Genomic DNA, 18,790 nt, shown 5'->3' with positions numbered 1-18,790 from the left:
CATCAAACCGGCAGTAAGAAACAGACTGAGATACCAGAATAAGAGTTGCTCCTGCAACCCGTTCCATTTGTGCTGGATGAACGAACGCCTCTCCACATGCTCAGTTCTGACAGATTAGTGTGTGTGAGAGCCGTCTTTCACCTAGCTTCTTAGGAACACCAAGTTTCTTTTCTGTAGCCAACTACACTAAATTCATATATATGTTGAGGTACTAGCTCCAACTCGGTTTTACAGTGAAAACTGCACGAAATTCAAACCGGCACTAGGAAACAGACTGAGAACCCAGAATAAAATTTTCTACTGCAACCCGTTCCTTTAGTGCTAGATGAACGAACATCTCTCCAAATGCTCAGTTCTGAGACATAAGTGTATGTGAAAGCCGTCCTTCACCAAGCTTTTTGGGAAAACAAAGTTTCTTTTCAGTTGCCAACTACACTCCTCACATATATATGGTGAGGTACTATCTCCAACTAGGTTTTACACTGAAAAATGCAGGAACATCAAACCGGGACTAGGAAACAGACTGAGAAACCACAGTAAATGTTTCCACTTCAAACAGTTCCCTTTACGCTTGATGAATGAACGTCTCTACACATGCTCAGTTCTGATATAAAAGAGTGCTTGAAAGCCGAACTTCACATCGCTTGTTAGGAACACCAACTTTCTTTCAGTAGCAAACTACACTATATTCATATATATGTTGATGTACAATCTCCAACTCTGTTTTACAGTGAAAAATGAAGGAACTTCTAACCGGCACTGGGAAAGAGACTGAGAAACCAGAGTAAAATTTCTTCTGCAACCTTTACAATTTGTGCTAGATGAACGAATGTCTCTCCACATGCTCAGTTCTGAGAGATAAGTGTGTGTTTAATCCGTCCTTCACCTAGCTTTTTGGGAACACACAGTTTCTTTAAAGTTGCAAATTACAAACCATACATATATATGGGTAGGTACTAGCTCCAACACGGTTTTACAGTGAAAACTGCAGGAAATTCAAACCGGCACTAGGAAACAGACTGAGAAACCAGAGTCAAAGTTATCTTGCAAACCATTCCATTTGTGCTGGATGAACGAACGTCTCTCAAGATGCAAAATCTGAGAATTTAGTGTGTGTGAAAGCCGTATTTCACCTAGCTTGTTGGGAACACAAAGTTTCTTTTCAGTTGGAAACTACACTCCATACATATATATGGGGAGGTAATAGCTCCAAATCGATTTTACAGTGAAAACTGCAGGAACATCAAACCGGCAGTAAGAAACAGACTGAGATACCAGAATAAGAGTTGCTCCTGCAAAACCGTTCCATTTGTGCTGGATGAACGTACGCCTCTCCACATGCTCAGTTCTGAGAGATTAGTGTGTGTGAGAGCCGTCTTTCTCCTAGCTTCTTAGGAACACCAAGTTTCTTTTCTGTAGCCAACAACACTAAATTCATATATATGTTGAAGTACTAGCTCCAACTCGGTTTTACAGTGAAAACTGCACGAAATTCAAACCGGCACTAGGAAACAGACAGAACCCAGAATAAAAGTTTCTACTGCAAACCGTTCCTTTAGTGCTAGATGAACGAACATCTCTCCACATGCTCATTTCTGAGAGATAAGTGTGTGTGAAATCCGTCCTTCACCTAGCTGTTTGGGAACACAAATTTTCTTTTAAGTTGCAAACTACACACCATACATATATATGGGGAGTTACTAGCTCCAACTCTTTTTTACAGTGAAAACTGCAGGAACTTCAAACCGGCACTGGGAAAGAGACTGAGAAACCAGAGTAAAATTTCTTCTGCAACCTTTACCATTTGTGCTAGATGAACGAACGTCTCACAACATGCTCAGTTCTGAGAGATAAGAGTGTGTTTAATCCGTCCTTCACCTAGCTTTTTGTGAACACACAGTTTCTTTTAAGTTGCAAATTACAAACCATACATATATATGGGTAGGTACTAGCTCCAACACGGTTTTACAGTGAAAACTGCAGGAAATTCAAACCGGCACTAGGAAACAGACTGAGAAACCAGAGTCAAAGTTATCTTGCAAACCATTCCATCTGTGCTGGATGAACGAACGTCTCTCAAGATGCAAAATCTGAGAATTTAGTGTGTTTGAAAGCCGTAAATCAACTAGCTTGTTGGGAACACAAACTTCCTTTTAAGTTGCAAACTACACTCCATACAATTATATGGGGAGTTACTAGCTCCAACTCGGTTTTACAGTGAAAACTGCAGGAACTTCAAACCGCCACTAGGAAACAGACTGGGAAACCACACAAAAAGTTTCTCCTGCAACACGTTCCATTTGTGCTGGATGAAAGAACGTCTCCCCAAATGCTCAGTTCTGAGAGATAATTGTGTGTGAATGCCGTACTTCACTTAGCTTGTTAGGAAAACCAAGGTTATTTTCTGTAGCAAAGTACACTATATTCATATATATGTTGAGGTACTAGCTCCAACTCGGTTTTACATTGAAAACTATAGGAACTTCATACCGGCACTGGGAAACAGACTGAGAAACCGGAGTAAAATTTCTCCTGCAATCTTTTCCATTTGTGATAGATGAACGAACGTCTCCCAACATGCTCAGTTCTGAGAGATAAGAGTGTGAGAAAGCCGTCCTTCACTAGCTTGTTGGGAACACAAAGTTTGTTTTAAGTTGCACAATACAATCCTTATATATATATGGGGAGGTACTAGCTCCAACACGTTTTTTCTGTGAAAACTGCAGGAACTTTAAACCCACACTAGGAAACAGACAGAAACAACAGAAAAGTTTTCCCTGCAAACCATTCCCTTTGTGCTAGATGAATGAACGTCTCTACACATGCTCAGTTATGATATATAAGTGTGTGTGAAAGCCGTCTTCCACCTCAATTGTTAGGAACACCAAGTTTCTTTTCAGAAGCAAACTACACTAAATTCAAAATTATGTTGAGGTACTCGCTCCAACTTGGTTTTACAGTGAAAACTGCAGGAAATTCAAACAGGCACTGGGAAACAGACTGAGAAACCAGAGTCAAATTTTATCTTGCAAACCGCTCCATTTTTGCTACATGAACGAACCTCTCTCAACATGCACAGATCTGAGAATTTAGTGTGTGTTAAAGCGTTAATTCACCTTGCTTGTTAGGAAAACAAACTTCCTTTTAAGTTGCAAACAACACTGCATACATATAAATTGGGAGGTACTAGCTCCAACTCGGTTTTACAGTGAAAACTGCAGGAACTTCAAACCGAAACTAGGAAACAGACTGAGAAACGAGAATAAAAGTTTCTACTGCAACCTGTTCCCATAGTGCTAGATGAACGAACGTCTCTCCACATGCTCAGTTCTGAGAGATAAAAGTGTGTGAAAGACGTCCTTCACTAGCTTCTTGGGAACACAAAGATTTTCTGTGTTGCAAACTACACACCATACATATATATGGGGAGGTACTTTGTCCAACTCGGTTTTACAGTGAAAACTGCAGGAAATTCAAACCGGCTCTAGGAAACAGACTGAGAAAACAGAGTCAAATTTATCTTGCAATCCATTCCAATTGTGCCAAATGGACGAACGTCTCTCAAGATGCAAAGATCTGAGAATTTAGTTTGTGTGAAAGCCGTAATTCACCTAGCTTGTTGGGAACACAAACTTCCTTTTAAGTTGCAAACTACACTCCATACAAATATATGGGTAGGTACTAGCTCCAACTCGATTTTACAGTGAAAACTGCAGGAACTTCAAACCGAAACTAGGAAACAGACTGAGAAACCAGAGTCAAATTTTATCTTGAAAATCGTTCCATTTTTGCTAGATGAACGAACCTCTCTCAAGATGCAAAGATCTGAGTATTCAGTGTGTATTCAAGCCTTCATTCACCTTGCTATTTAGGAAAACAAACTTCCTTTTAAGTTGCAAACTACACCCCATACATATAAATAGGGAGGTACCAGCTCCAACTCGGTTTTACACTGAAAACTGCAGGAATTTCAAACCTTAACTAGGAAACAGACTGAGAAACCACAATAAAATTTTCTCCTGTAACACGTTCCTTTTGTGCTGGATGAACGAACATTTCTCCACATGCTCAGTTCTGAGAGATAAGTGTGTGTGAAAGCCGTATTTCACCTAGCTTGTTGGGAACACAAAGTTTCTTTTCAGTTGGAAACTACACTCCATACATATATATGGTGAGGTAATAGCTCCAAATCGATTTTACAGTGAAAACTGCAGGAACATCAAACCGGCATTAAGAAACAGACTGAGATACCAGAATAAGAGTTGCACCTGCAACCCGTTCCATTTGTGCTGGATGAACGAACGCCTCTCCACATGCTCAGTTCTGACAGATTAGTGTGTGTGAGAGCCGTCTTTCACCTAGCTTCTTAGGAACACCAAGTTTCTTTTCTGTAGCCAACTACACTAAATTCATATATATATTGAAGTACTAGCTCCAACTCGGTTTTACAGTGAAAACTGCACGAAATTCAAACCGGCACTAGGAAACAGACAGAACCCAGAATAAAAGTTTCTACTGCAACCCGTTCCTTTAGTGCTAGATGAACGAACATCTCTCCACATGCTCATTTCTGAGAGATAAGTGTGTGTGAATTCCGTCCTTCACCTAGCTTTTTGGGAACACAAATTTTCTTTTCAGTTGCAAACTACACACCATACATATATATGGGGAGTTACTAGCTCCAACTATTTTTTACAGTGAAAACTGCAGGAACTTCAAACCGGCACTGGGAAAGAGACTGAGAAACCAGAGTAAAATTTCTTCTGCAACCTTTACCATTTGTGCTAGATGAACGAACGTCTCACAACATGCTCTGTTCTGAGAGATAAGAGTGGGTTTAATCCGTCCTTCACCTAGCTTTTTGGGAACACACAGTTTCTTTTAAGTTGCAAATTACAAACCATACATATATATGGGTAGGTACTAGCTCCAACACGGTTTTACAGTGAAAACTGCAGGAAATTCAAACCAGCACTAGGAAACAGACTGAGAAACCAGAGTCAAAGTTATGTTGCAAACCATTCCATTTGTGCTGGATGAACGAACGTCTCTCAAGATGCAAAATCTGAGAATTTAGTGTGTGTGAAAGCCGTAATTCACCTAGCTTGTTGGGAACACAAACTTCCTTTTAAGTTGCAAACTACACTCTATACAATTATATGGGGAGTTACTAGCTCCAACTCGGTTTTACAGTGAAAACTGCAGGAACTTCAAACCGCCACTAGGAAACAGACTGAGAAACCACACAAAAAGTTTCTCCTGCAACACGTTCCATTTGTGCTGGATGAAAGAACGTCTCCCCAAATGCTCAGTTCTGGGAGATAATTGTGTGTGAATGCCGTACTTCACCTAGCTTGTTAGGAAAACCAAGGTTCTTTTCTGTAGCAAACTACACTAAATTCATATATATGTTGAGGTACTAGCTCCAACTCGGTTTTACATTGAAAACTGTAGGAACTTCATACCGGCACTGGGAAACAGACTGAGAAACCGGAGTAAAATTTCTCCTGCAATCTTTTCCATTTGTGATAGATGAACGAACGTCTCCCAACATGCTCAGTTCTGAGAGATAAGAGTGTGAGAAAGCCGTCCTTCACTAGCTTGTTGGGAACCCAAAGTTTGTTTTAAGTTGCACAATACAATCCATACATATATATGGGGAGGTACTAGCTCCAACTCGGTTTTTCAGTGAAAACTGCAGGAACTTTAAACCCACACTAGGAAACAGACAGAAACAACAAAAAAGTTTTCCCTGCAAACCATTCCCTTTGTGCTAGATGAATGAACGTCTCTACACATGCTCAGTTATGATATATAAGTGTGTGTGAAAGCCGTCTTTCACCTCAATTGTTAGGAACACCAAGTTTCTTTTCAGAAGCAAACTACACTAAATTCAAAATTATGTTGAGGTACTCGCTCCAACATGGGTTTACAGTGAAAACTGCAGGAAATTCAAACAGGCACTGGGAAACAGACTGAGAAACCAGAGTCAAATTTTATCTTGCAAACCGCTCCATTTTTGCTACATGAACGAACCTCTCTCAACATGCACAGATCTGAGAATTTAGTGTGTGTTAAAGCGTTAATTCACCTTGCTTGTTAGGAAAACAAACTTCCTTTTAAGTTGCAAACAACACTGCATACATATAAATTGGGAGGTACTAGCTCCAACTCGGTTTTACAGTGAAAATTGCAGGAACTTCAAACCGGCACTAGGAAAGAGACTGAGAAACGAGAATAAAAGTTTCTACTGCAACCTGTTCCCATAGTGCTAGATGAACGAACGTCTCTCCACATGCTCAGTTCTGAGAGATAAGAGTGTGTGAAAGACGTCCTTCACTAGCTTCTTGGGAACACAAAGATTTTCTGTGTTGCAAACTACACACCATACATATATATGGGGAGGTACTTTGTCCAACTCGGTTTTACAGTGAAAACTGCAGGAAATTCAAACCGGCTCTAGGAAACAGACTGAGAAAACAGAGTCAAATTTATCTTGCAATCCATTCCAATTGTGCCAAATGGACGAACGTCTCTCAAGATGCAAAGATCTGTGAATTTATTTTGTTTGAAAGCCGTAATTCACCTAGCTTTTGGGAACACAAACTTCCTTTTAAGTTGCAAACTACACTCCATACAAATATATGGGGAGGTACTAGCTCCAACTCGATTTTACAGTGAAAACTGCAGGAACTTCAAACCGAAACTAGGAAACAGACTGAGAAACCAGAGTCAAATTTTATCTTGAAAACCGTTCCATTTTTGCTAGATGAACGAACCTCTCTCAAGATGCAAAGATCTGAGTATTTAGAGTGTATTAAAGCCTTCATTCACCTTGCTTTTTAGGAAAACAAACTTCCTTTTAAGTTGCAAACTACACTCCATACATATAAATAGGGAGGTACCAGCTCCAACTCGGTTTTACACTGAAAACTGCAGGAACTTCAAACCTTAACTAGGAAACAGACTGAGAAACCACAATAAAATTTTCTCCTGTAACACGTTCCTTTTGTGCTGGATGAACGAACATTTCTCCACATGCTCAGTTCTGAGAAATAAGTGTGTGTGAAAGCCGTATTTCACCTAGCTTGTTGGGAACACAAAGTTTCTTTTCAGTTGGAAACTACACTCCATACATATATATTGGGAGGTAATAGCTCCAAATCGATTTTACAGTGAAAACTGCAGGAACATCAAACCGGCAGTAAGAAACAGACTGAGATACCAGAATAAGAGTTGCACCTGCAACCCGTTCCATTTGTGCTGGATGAACGAACGCCTCTCCACATGCTCAATTCTGACAGATTAGTGTGTGTGAGAGCCGTCTTTCACCTAGCTTCTTAGGAACACCAAGTTTCTTTTCTGTAGCCAACTACACTAAATTCATATATATGTTGAGGTACTAGCTCCAACTCGGTTTTACAGTGAAAACTGCACGAAATTCAAACCGGCACTAGGAAACAGACTGAGAACCCAGAATAAAATTTTCTACTGCAACCCGTTCCTTTAGTGCTAGATGAACGAACATCTCTCCAAATGCTCAGTTCTGAGACATAAGTGTATGTGAAAGCCGTCCTTCACCAAGCTTTTTGGGAAAACAAAGTTTCTTTTCAGTTGCCAACTACACTCCTCACATATATATGGTGAGGTACTATCTCCAACTAGGTTTTACACTGAAAAATGCAGGAACATCAAACCGGGACTAGGAAACAGACTGAGAAACCACAGTAAATGTTTCCACTTCAAACAGTTCCCTTTACGCTTGATGAATGAACGTCTCTACACATGCTCAGTTCTGATATAAAAGAGTGCTTGAAAGCCGAACTTCACATCGCTTGTTAGGAACACCAACTTTCTTTCAGTAGCAAACTACACTATATTCATATATATGTTGATGTACGATCTCCAACTCTGTTTTATAGTGAAAAATGAAGGAACTTCTAACCGGCACTGGGAAAGAGACTGAGAAACCAGAGTAAAATTTCTTCTGCAACCTTTACCATTTGTGCTAGATGAACGAATGTCTCTCCACATGCTCAGTTCTGAGAGATAAGTGTGTGTTTAATCTGTCCTTCACCTAGCTTTTTGGGAACACACAGTTTCTTTAAAGTTGCAAATTACAAACCATACATATATATGGGTAGGTACTAGCTCCAACTCGGTTTTACATTGAAAACTATAGGAACTTCATACCGGCACTGGGAAACAGACTGAGAAACCGGAGTAAAATTTCTCCTGCAATCTTTTCCATTTGTGATAGATGAACGAACGTCTCCCAACATGCTCAGTTCTGAGAGATAAGAGTGTGAGAAAGCCGTCCTTCACTAGCTTGTTGGGAACACAAAGTTTGTTTTAAGTTGCACAATACAATCCTTATATATATATGGGGAGGTACTAGCTCCAACACGTTTTTTCTGTGAAAACTGCAGGAACTTTAAACCCACACTAGGAAACAGACAGAAACAACAGAAAGTTTTCCCTGCAAACCATTCCCTTTGTGCTAGATGAATGAACGTCTCTACACATGCTCAGTTATGATATATAAGTGTGTGTGAAAGCCGTCTTCCACCTCAATTGTTAGGAACACCAAGTTTCTTTTCAGAAGCAAACTACACTAAATTCAAAATTATGTTGAGGTACTCGCTCCAACTTGGTTTTACAGTGAAAACTGCAGGAAATTCAAACAGGCACTGGGAAACAGACTGAGAAACCAGAGTCAAATTTTATCTTGCAAACCGCTCCATTTTTGCTACATGAACGAACCTCTCTCAACATGCACAGATCTGAGAATTTAGTGTGTGTTAAAGCGTTAATTCACCTTGCTTGTTAGGAAAACAAACTTCCTTTTAAGTTGCAAACAACACTGCATACATATAAATTGGGAGGTACTAGCTCCAACTCGGTTTTACAGTGAAAACTGCAGGAACTTCAAACCGAAACTAGGAAACAGACTGAGAAACGAGAATAAAAGTTTCTACTGCAACCTGTTCCCATAGTGCTAGATGAACGAACGTCTCTCCACATGCTCAGTTCTGAGAGATAAAAGTGTGTGAAAGACGTCCTTCACTAGCTTCTTGGGAACACAAAGATTTTCTGTGTTGCAAACTACACACCATACATATATATGGGGAGGTACTTTGTCCAACTCGGTTTTACAGTGAAAACTGCAGGAAATTCAAACCGGCTCTAGGAAACAGACTGAGAAAACAGAGTCAAATTTATCTTGCAATCCATTCCAATTGTGCCAAATGGACGAACGTCTCTCAAGATGCAAAGATCTGAGAATTTAGTTTGTGTGAAAGCCGTAATTCACCTAGCTTGTTGGGAACACAAACTTCCTTTTAAGTTGCAAACTACACTCCATACAAATATATGGGTAGGTACTAGCTCCAACTCGATTTTACAGTGAAAACTGCAGGAACTTCAAACCGAAACTAGGAAACAGACTGAGAAACCAGAGTCAAATTTTATCTTGAAAATCGTTCCATTTTTGCTAGATGAACGAACCTCTCTCAAGATGCAAAGATCTGAGTATTCAGTGTGTATTCAAGCCTTCATTCACCTTGCTATTTAGGAAAACAAACTTCCTTTTAAGTTGCAAACTACACCCCATACATATAAATAGGGAGGTACCAGCTCCAACTCGGTTTTACACTGAAAACTGCAGGAATTTCAAACCTTAACTAGGAAACAGACTGAGAAACCACAATAAAATTTTCTCCTGTAACACGTTCCTTTTGTGCTGGATGAACGAACATTTCTCCACATGCTCAGTTCTGAGAGATAAGTGTGTGTGAAAGCCGTATTTCACCTAGCTTGTTGGGAACACAAAGTTTCTTTTCAGTTGGAAACTACACTCCATACATATATATGGTGAGGTAATAGCTCCAAATCGATTTTACAGTGAAAACTGCAGGAACATCAAACCGGCATTAAGAAACAGACTGAGATACCAGAATAAGAGTTGCACCTGCAACCCGTTCCATTTGTGCTGGATGAACGAACGCCTCTCCACATGCTCAGTTCTGACAGATTAGTGTGTGTGAGAGCCGTCTTTCACCTAGCTTCTTAGGAACACCAAGTTTCTTTTCTGTAGCCAACTACACTAAATTCATATATATATTGAAGTACTAGCTCCAACTCGGTTTACAGTGAAAACTGCACGAAATTCAAACCGGCACTAGGAAACAGACAGAACCCAGAATAAAAGTTTCTACTGCAACCCGTTCCTTTAGTGCTAGATGAACGAACATCTCTCCACATGCTCATTTCTGAGAGATAAGTGTGTGTGAATTCCGTCCTTCACCTAGCTTTTGGGAACACAAATTTTCTTTTCAGTTGCAAACTACACACCATACATATATATGGGGAGTTACTAGCTCCAACTATTTTTACAGTGAAAACTGCAGGAACTTCAAACCGGCACTGGGAAAGAGACTGAGAAACCAGAGTAAAATTTCTTCTGCAACCTTTACCATTTGTGCTAGATGAACGAACGTCTCACAACATGCTCTGTTCTGAGAGATAAGAGTGGGTTTAATCCGTCCTTCACCTAGCTTTTTGGGAACACACAGTTTCTTTTAAGTTGCAAATTACAAACCATACATATATATGGGTAGGTACTAGCTCCAACACGGTTTTACAGTGAAAACTGCAGGAAATTCAAACCAGCACTAGGAAACAGACTGAGAAACCAGAGTCAAAGTTATGTTGCAAACCATTCCATTTGTGCTGGATGAACGAACGTCTCTCAAGATGCAAAATCTGAGAATTTAGTGTGTGTGAAAGCCGTAATTCACCTAGCTTGTTGGGAACACAAACTTCCTTTTAAGTTGCAAACTACACTCTATACAATTATATGGGGAGTTACTAGCTCCAACTCGGTTTTACAGTGAAAACTGCAGGAACTTCAAACCGCCACTAGGAAACAGACTGAGAAACCACACAAAAAGTTTCTCCTGCAACACGTTCCATTTGTGCTGGATGAAAGAACGTCTCCCCAAATGCTCAGTTCTGGGAGATAATTGTGTGTGAATGCCGTACTTCACCTAGCTTGTTAGGAAAACCAAGGTTCTTTTCTGTAGCAAACTACACTAAATTCATATATATGTTGAGGTACTAGCTCCAACTCGGTTTTACATTGAAAACTGTAGGAACTTCATACCGGCACTGGGAAACAGACTGAGAAACCGGAGTAAAATTTCTCCTGCAATCTTTTCCATTTGTGATAGATGAACGAACGTCTCCCAACATGCTCAGTTCTGAGAGATAAGAGTGTGAGAAAGCCGTCCTTCACTAGCTTGTTGGGAACCCAAAGTTTGTTTTAAGTTGCACAATACAATCCATACATATATATGGGGAGGTACTAGCTCCAACTCGGTTTTTCAGTGAAAACTGCAGGAACTTTAAACCCACACTAGGAAACAGACAGAAACAACAAAAAAGTTTTCCCTGCAAACCATTCCCTTTGTGCTAGATGAATGAACGTCTCTACACATGCTCAGTTATGATATATAAGTGTGTGTGAAAGCCGTCTTTCACCTCAATTGTTAGGAACACCAAGTTTCTTTTCAGAAGCAAACTACACTAAATTCAAAATTATGTTGAGGTACTCGCTCCAACATGGGTTTACAGTGAAAACTGCAGGAAATTCAAACAGGCACTGGGAAACAGACTGAGAAACCAGAGTCAAATTTTATCTTGCAAACCGCTCCATTTTTGCTACATGAACGAACCTCTCTCAACATGCACAGATCTGAGAATTTAGTGTGTGTTAAAGCGTTAATTCACCTTGCTTGTTAGGAAAACAAACTTCCTTTTAAGTTGCAAACAACACTGCATACATATAAATTGGGAGGTACTAGCTCCAACTCGGTTTTACAGTGAAAATTGCAGGAACTTCAAACCGGCACTAGGAAAGAGACTGAGAAACGAGAATAAAAGTTTCTACTGCAACCTGTTCCCATAGTGCTAGATGAACGAACGTCTCTCCACATGCTCAGTTCTGAGAGATAAGAGTGTGTGAAAGACGTCCTTCACTAGCTTCTTGGGAACACAAAGATTTTCTGTGTTGCAAACTACACACCATACATATATATGGGGAGGTACTTTGTCCAACTCGGTTTTACAGTGAAAACTGCAGGAAATTCAAACCGGCTCTAGGAAACAGACTGAGAAAACAGAGTCAAATTTATCTTGCAATCCATTCCAATTGTGCCAAATGGACGAACGTCTCTCAAGATGCAAAGATCTGTGAATTTATTTTGTTTGAAAGCCGTAATTCACCTAGCTTTTTGGGAACACAAACTTCCTTTTAAGTTGCAAACTACACTCCATACAAATATATGGGGAGGTACTAGCTCCAACTCGATTTACAGTGAAAACTGCAGGAACTTCAAACCGAAACTAGGAAACAGACTGAGAAACCAGAGTCAAATTTTATCTTGAAAACCGTTCCATTTTTGCTAGATGAACGAACCTCTCTCAAGATGCAAAGATCTGAGTATTTAGAGTGTATTAAAGCCTTCATTCACCTTGCTTTTTAGGAAAACAAACTTCCTTTAAGTTGCAAACTACACTCCATACATATAAATAGGGAGGTACCAGCTCCAACTCGGTTTTACACTGAAAACTGCAGGAACTTCAAACCTTAACTAGGAAACAGACTGAGAAACCACAATAAAATTTTCTCCTGTAACACGTTCCTTTTGTGCTGGATGAACGAACATTTCTCCACATGCTCAGTTCTGAGAAATAAGTGTGTGTGAAAGCCGTATTTCACCTAGCTTGTTGGGAACACAAAGTTTCTTTTCAGTTGGAAACTACACTCCATACATATATATTGGGAGGTAATAGCTCCAAATCGATTTTACAGTGAAAACTGCAGGAACATCAAACCGGCAGTAAGAAACAGACTGAGATACCAGAATAAGAGTTGCACCTGCAACCCGTTCCATTTGTGCTGGATGAACGAACGCCTCTCCACATGCTCAATTCTGACAGATTAGTGTGTGTGAGAGCCGTCTTTCACCTAGCTTCTTAGGAACACCAAGTTTCTTTTCTGTAGCCAACTACACTAAATTCATATATATGTTGAGGTACTAGCTCCAACTCGGTTTTACAGTGAAAACTGCACGAAATTCAAACCGGCACTAGGAAACAGACTGAGAACCCAGAATAAAATTTTCTACTGCAACCCGTTCCTTTAGTGCTAGATGAACGAACATCTCTCCAAATGCTCAGTTCTGAGACATAAGTGTATGTGAAAGCCGTCCTTCACCAAGCTTTTTGGGAAAACAAAGTTTCTTTTCAGTTGCCAACTACACTCCTCACATATATATGGTGAGGTACTATCTCCAACTAGGTTTTACACTGAAAAATGCAGGAACATCAAACCGGGACTAGGAAACAGACTGAGAAACCACAGTAAATGTTTCCACTTCAAACAGTTCCCTTTACGCTTGATGAATGAACGTCTCTACACATGCTCAGTTCTGATATAAAAGAGTGCTTGAAAGCCGAACTTCACATCGCTTGTTAGGAACACCAACTTTCTTTCAGTAGCAAACTACACTATATTCATATATATGTTGATGTACGATCTCCAACTCTGTTTTATAGTGAAAAATGAAGGAACTTCTAACCGGCACTGGGAAAGAGACTGAGAAACCAGAGTAAAATTTCTTCTGCAACCTTTACCATTTGTGCTAGATGAACGAATGTCTCTCCACATGCTCAGTTCTGAGAGATAAGTGTGTGTTTAATCTGTCCTTCACCTAGCTTTTGGGAACACACAGTTTCTTTAAAGTTGCAAATTACAAACCATACATATATATGGGTAGGTACTAGCTCCAACACGGTTTTACAGTGAAAACTGCAGGAAATTCAAACCGGCACTAGGAAACAGACTGAGAAACCAGAGTCAAAGTTATCTTGCAAACCATTCCATTTGTGCTGGATGAACGAACGTCTCTCAAGATGCAAAATCTGAGAATTTAGTGTGTGTGAAAGCCGTAATTCACCTAGCTTGTTGGGAACACAAACTTCCTTTAAGTTGCAAACTACACTCCATACAATTATATGGGGAGTTACTAGCTCCAACTCGGTTTTACAGTGTAAACTGCAGGAAATTCAAACTGCCACTAGGAAACAGACTGAGTAACCACACAAAAAGTTTCTCCTGCAACACGTTCCATTTGTGCTGGATGAAAGAACGTCTCCCAAAATGCTCAGTTCTGGGAGATAATTGTGTGTGAATGCCGTACTTCACCTAGCTTGTTAGGAAAACCAAGGTTCTTTTCAGTAGCAAACTACACTAAATTCATATATATGTTGAGGTACTAACTCCAACTCGGTTTTACATTGAAAAATGTAGGAACTTCAAACCGGCACTGGGAAACAGACTGAGAAACCGGAGTAAAATTTCTCCTGCAATCTTTTCCATTTGTGATAGATGAACGAACGTCTCCCAACATGCTCAGTTCTGAGAGATAAGGGTGTGTGAAAGCCGTCCTTCACTAGCTTGTTGGGAACAGAAAGTTTCTTTAAGTTGCAAAATACACTCCATACATATATATGGGGAGGTACTAGCTCCAACTCGGTTTTTCAGTGAAAATTGCAGGAACTTTAAACCCCCAATAGGAAACAGACAGAAACAACAGAAAAGTTTTCCCTGCAAACCATTCCCTTTGTGCTAGATGAATGAACGTCTCTACACATGCTCAGTTATGATATATAAGTGTGTGTGAAAGCCGTCTTTCACATAACTTGTTAGGAACACCAAGTTTCTTTTCAGAAGCAAACTACACAAAATTCATAATTATGTTGAGGTACTCGCTCCAACTTGATTTTACAGTGAAAACTGCAGGAAATTCAAACAGGCACTGGGAAACAGACTGAGAAACCACACTAAAAGATGCTCCTGCAAACCGTTCCATTTGTGCTGGATGAAAGAACGTCTCTCCACATGCTCAGTTCTGAGAGATAAGTGTGTGTGAAAGCCGTCCTTCACCTTGCTTGTTGGGAACACAAAGTTTCTTTTCAGTTGCAAACTACAATCCATACATATATATGGGGAGGTAATAGCTCCAAATCTCTTTTACAGTGAAAACTGCAGGAACTATAAACAAGCACTGGGAAACAGACTGAGAAAGCAGAGTAAAATTTCTCCTGCAAAGTTTTCCATTTGTGCTAGGTGAACGAACGTCTCTCAAGATGAAAGATCTGAGAATTTAGTGTGTGTTAAAGCCTGAATTCACCTTTCTTGTTAGGAAAAACAAACTTCCTTTTAAGTTGCAAAAGACACTCCATAATATAAATGGGGAGGTTCTAGCTCCAACTCGGTTTTACAGTGAAAAATGCAGGAACTTCAAACCGACACTAGGAAATAAACTGAGAAACAAGAGGCAAATTTTATCTTGCAAACCGTTCCATTTTTGCTAGATGAACGAACCTCTATCAAGATGCAAAAATTTGAGAATTTATTGTGTATTAAAGCCTGAATTCACCTTGCTTGTTAGGAAAACAAACTTCCTTTTAGGTTGCAAAAGCCACTCCATACATATAAATGGGGAGGTATAGCTCCAACACGGTTTTACAGTGAAAAATGCAGGAACATAAAAGGGCACTAGGAACAGAATGAGAAACCAGTGTAAAAGTTTCTCCTGCAAACCCGTTCACTTTTTGCTGGATGAACGAACGTCTCTCCACATGCTCAGTTCTGATACATAATTGTGTGTGAAAGATGACGTACACCTAGCTTGTTAGGAAAACCAAGTTCCTTTCAATAGCAAACTACACTAAATTCATGTATATGTTTAGGTACTAACTCCAACTAGGTTTTACAGTGAAAACTGCAGGAATTTCAAACCGGCTCTGGGAAACAGACTGAGAAACCACACTAAAACATTCTACTGCTAACCGTTCCATTTGTGCTAAATGAACGAACGTCTCTCCACATGCTCAGTTCTGAGAGATTTTTGTGTGTGAAAGCCGAACATCACCTAGCTTGTTGGGAACACAAAATTTCTTTTCAGTTGCAACCTACAATCCATACATATATATGGGGAGGTACTAGCTCCAAATCGATTTCACAGTTTAAACTGCAGGAACTTCAAACCGACACTAGGAAACAGACTGAGAAACCACAGTAAAAGTTTCCCTGCACCAAGATCCCTTGTGCCAGATGAATGAACGTCTCTACACATGCTCAGTTATGATATATAACTGTGGGTGAAACACGACTTTCACTTAACTTGTTAGGAAAACCAAGTTTCTTTCCAGAAGCAAACTGCACTAAATTCATAATTATGTTGAGGTACTCGCTCCAACTTGGTTTTACAGTGAAAACTGCAGGAAATTCAAACAGGCACTGGGAAACAGACTGAGAAAACAGAGTCAAATTTTACCTTATAAACGGTTCCATTTTTGCTACATGAACGAACCTCTCTCAACATGCACAGATCTGAGAATTTAGTGTGTGTTAAAGCCTTAATTCACCATGCTTGTTAGGAAAACATACTTCCTTTTAAGTTGCAAACAACACTGCATACATATAAATTGGGAGGTACTAGCTCCAACTCGGTTTTACAGTGAAAACTGCAGGAACTTCAAACCGGCACTAGGGAAGAGACTGAGAAACGAGAATAAAAGTTTCTACTGCAACCTGTTTCCATAGTGCTAGATGAACGTACGTCTCTCCACATGCTGAGTTCTGAGAGATAAGAGTGTGTGAAAGCCGTCCTTCACTAGCTTCTTCGGAACACAAAGATTTTCTCAGTTGCAAACTACACACTATACACATATATGGGGAGGTACTTGGTCCAACTCGGTTTTACAGTGAAAATTAAAGGAACTTCAAACCGCCAGTAGGAAACAGACTGAGAAAACACACTAAAAGTTTCTCCTGCAAAACCGATCCATTTGTGCTGGATGAAAGAACGTCTCTCCACATGCTCAGTTCTGAGAGATAATTGTGTGTGAAAGCCGTCCTACACCTGGCTTGTTGGGAACACAAAATTTCTTTTCAGTTGCAAACTACAACTGCATACATTTATATGGTGGGGGTACTAGCTCCAAATCTATTTTACAGTGAAAACTGCAGGAACTTCAAAAACGGCACTAAGAAACAGACTGAGAAACCACAGTCAAATTTCCCCTGCAAGCGTTCCCTTTGTGCTAGATGAATGAACTTCTCTCTACATACTCATTTCTGATATATAATTTTGTGTGAAAGCCGATCTTCACCTAGCTTTTTAGGAACACCCAGGTTCTTTTCAGTAGCAAACTACACTAAATTCATATTTATGTTGAAGTACTAGCTCCAACTCGGTTTTACAGTGAAAACTGCAGGAACTTCAAACCGGCAGTAGGAAACAGACTGAGAAACCAGATTCATAGTTTATCTAGCAAACCGTTCCATTTTTGCTAGATGAACGAACGTCTCTCAAGATGCAAAGATCTGAGGATTAAGTGTGTGTGAAAGCCGTAATTCACCAAGCTTGTTGGGATCACAAACTTCCTTTTAAGTTGCAAACTACACTCCATAAATATATATGGGGAGGTACTAGCACCAACTCGGTTTGACTGTGAAAACTTCAGGAACTTCAATCCACCACTAGGAAACACACTGAGAAACCACAATAAAAGTTTCTCTTGCAACCGTTCCAATTGTGCTGGATGAAGTAACGTCTCTCCACATGCTCAGTTCTGAGAGATAATTGTGTGTGAAAGCCGTTCTTCACCTAGCTTGTTGGGAACACAAAGTTTCTTTTAATTTGCAAAATACACTCCATACATATATATGGGGAGGTACTAGCTCCAACTCGGTTTTTCAGTGAATACTGCAGGAACTTTAAACCGACACTAGGAAACAGACTGAGAAACCACAGAAAAGTTTTCCCTGCAAACCATTCCCTTTGTGCTAGATGAATGAACGTCTCTACACATGCTCAGTTATGATATATAAGTGTGTGTGAAAGAAGTCTTTCACCTAGCTTGTTAGGAACACCAAGTTTCTTTTCAGAAGCAAAACTACACTAAATTCATAATTATGTTGAGGTACTCGCTCCAACTTGGTTTTACAGTGAAAACTGCAGGAAATTCAAACAGGAACTGGGAAACAGACTGAGAAACCAGAGTCAAATTTTATCTTGCAAACCGTTCCATTTTGCTACATGAACGAACCTCTCTCAAAATGCACAGATCTGAGAATGTATTGTGTGTTAAAGCCTTAATTCACCTTGCTTGTTAGGAAAACAAAACTTCCTTTTAAGTTGCAAACAACACTGCATACATATAAATTGGGAGGTACTAGCTCCAACGCGGTTTTACAGTGAAAATTGCAGGAACTTCAAACCGGCACTAGGATAGAGACTGAGAAACGAGAATAAAAGTTTCTACTGCAACATGTTCCCATAGTGCTAGATGAACGAACGTCTCTCCACATGCTCAGTTCTGAGAGATAAGAGTGTGTGAAAGCCGTCCTTCACGAGCTTCTTGGGAACACAAAGATTTTCTCAGCTGCAAACTACACACCATACATATATATGGGGAGGTACTTGGTCCAACTCGGTTTTACAGTGATAACTGCAGGAACTTCAAACCGGCACAAGGAAACAGACTGAGAAACCACAGTAAAAGATTCCCCTGCTAGAGATCCCTTTGTGCTAGGTGAATGACGTCTCTCCTCATAATCAGTTCTTATATATAAATGTGTGTGAAAGCCGTCCTTCACAAATATTGTTAGGAACACCAAGTTTCTTTTCAGTAGCAAACTACACTGAAATCATAT

This window comes from Camelus ferus, chromosome 36 (assembly GCF_009834535.1).
Source record: "Camelus ferus isolate YT-003-E chromosome 36, BCGSAC_Cfer_1.0, whole genome shotgun sequence".
Lineage (NCBI taxonomy): Eukaryota > Metazoa > Chordata > Mammalia > Artiodactyla > Camelidae > Camelus > Camelus ferus.
This window is presented reverse-complemented; position numbering follows the sequence as displayed.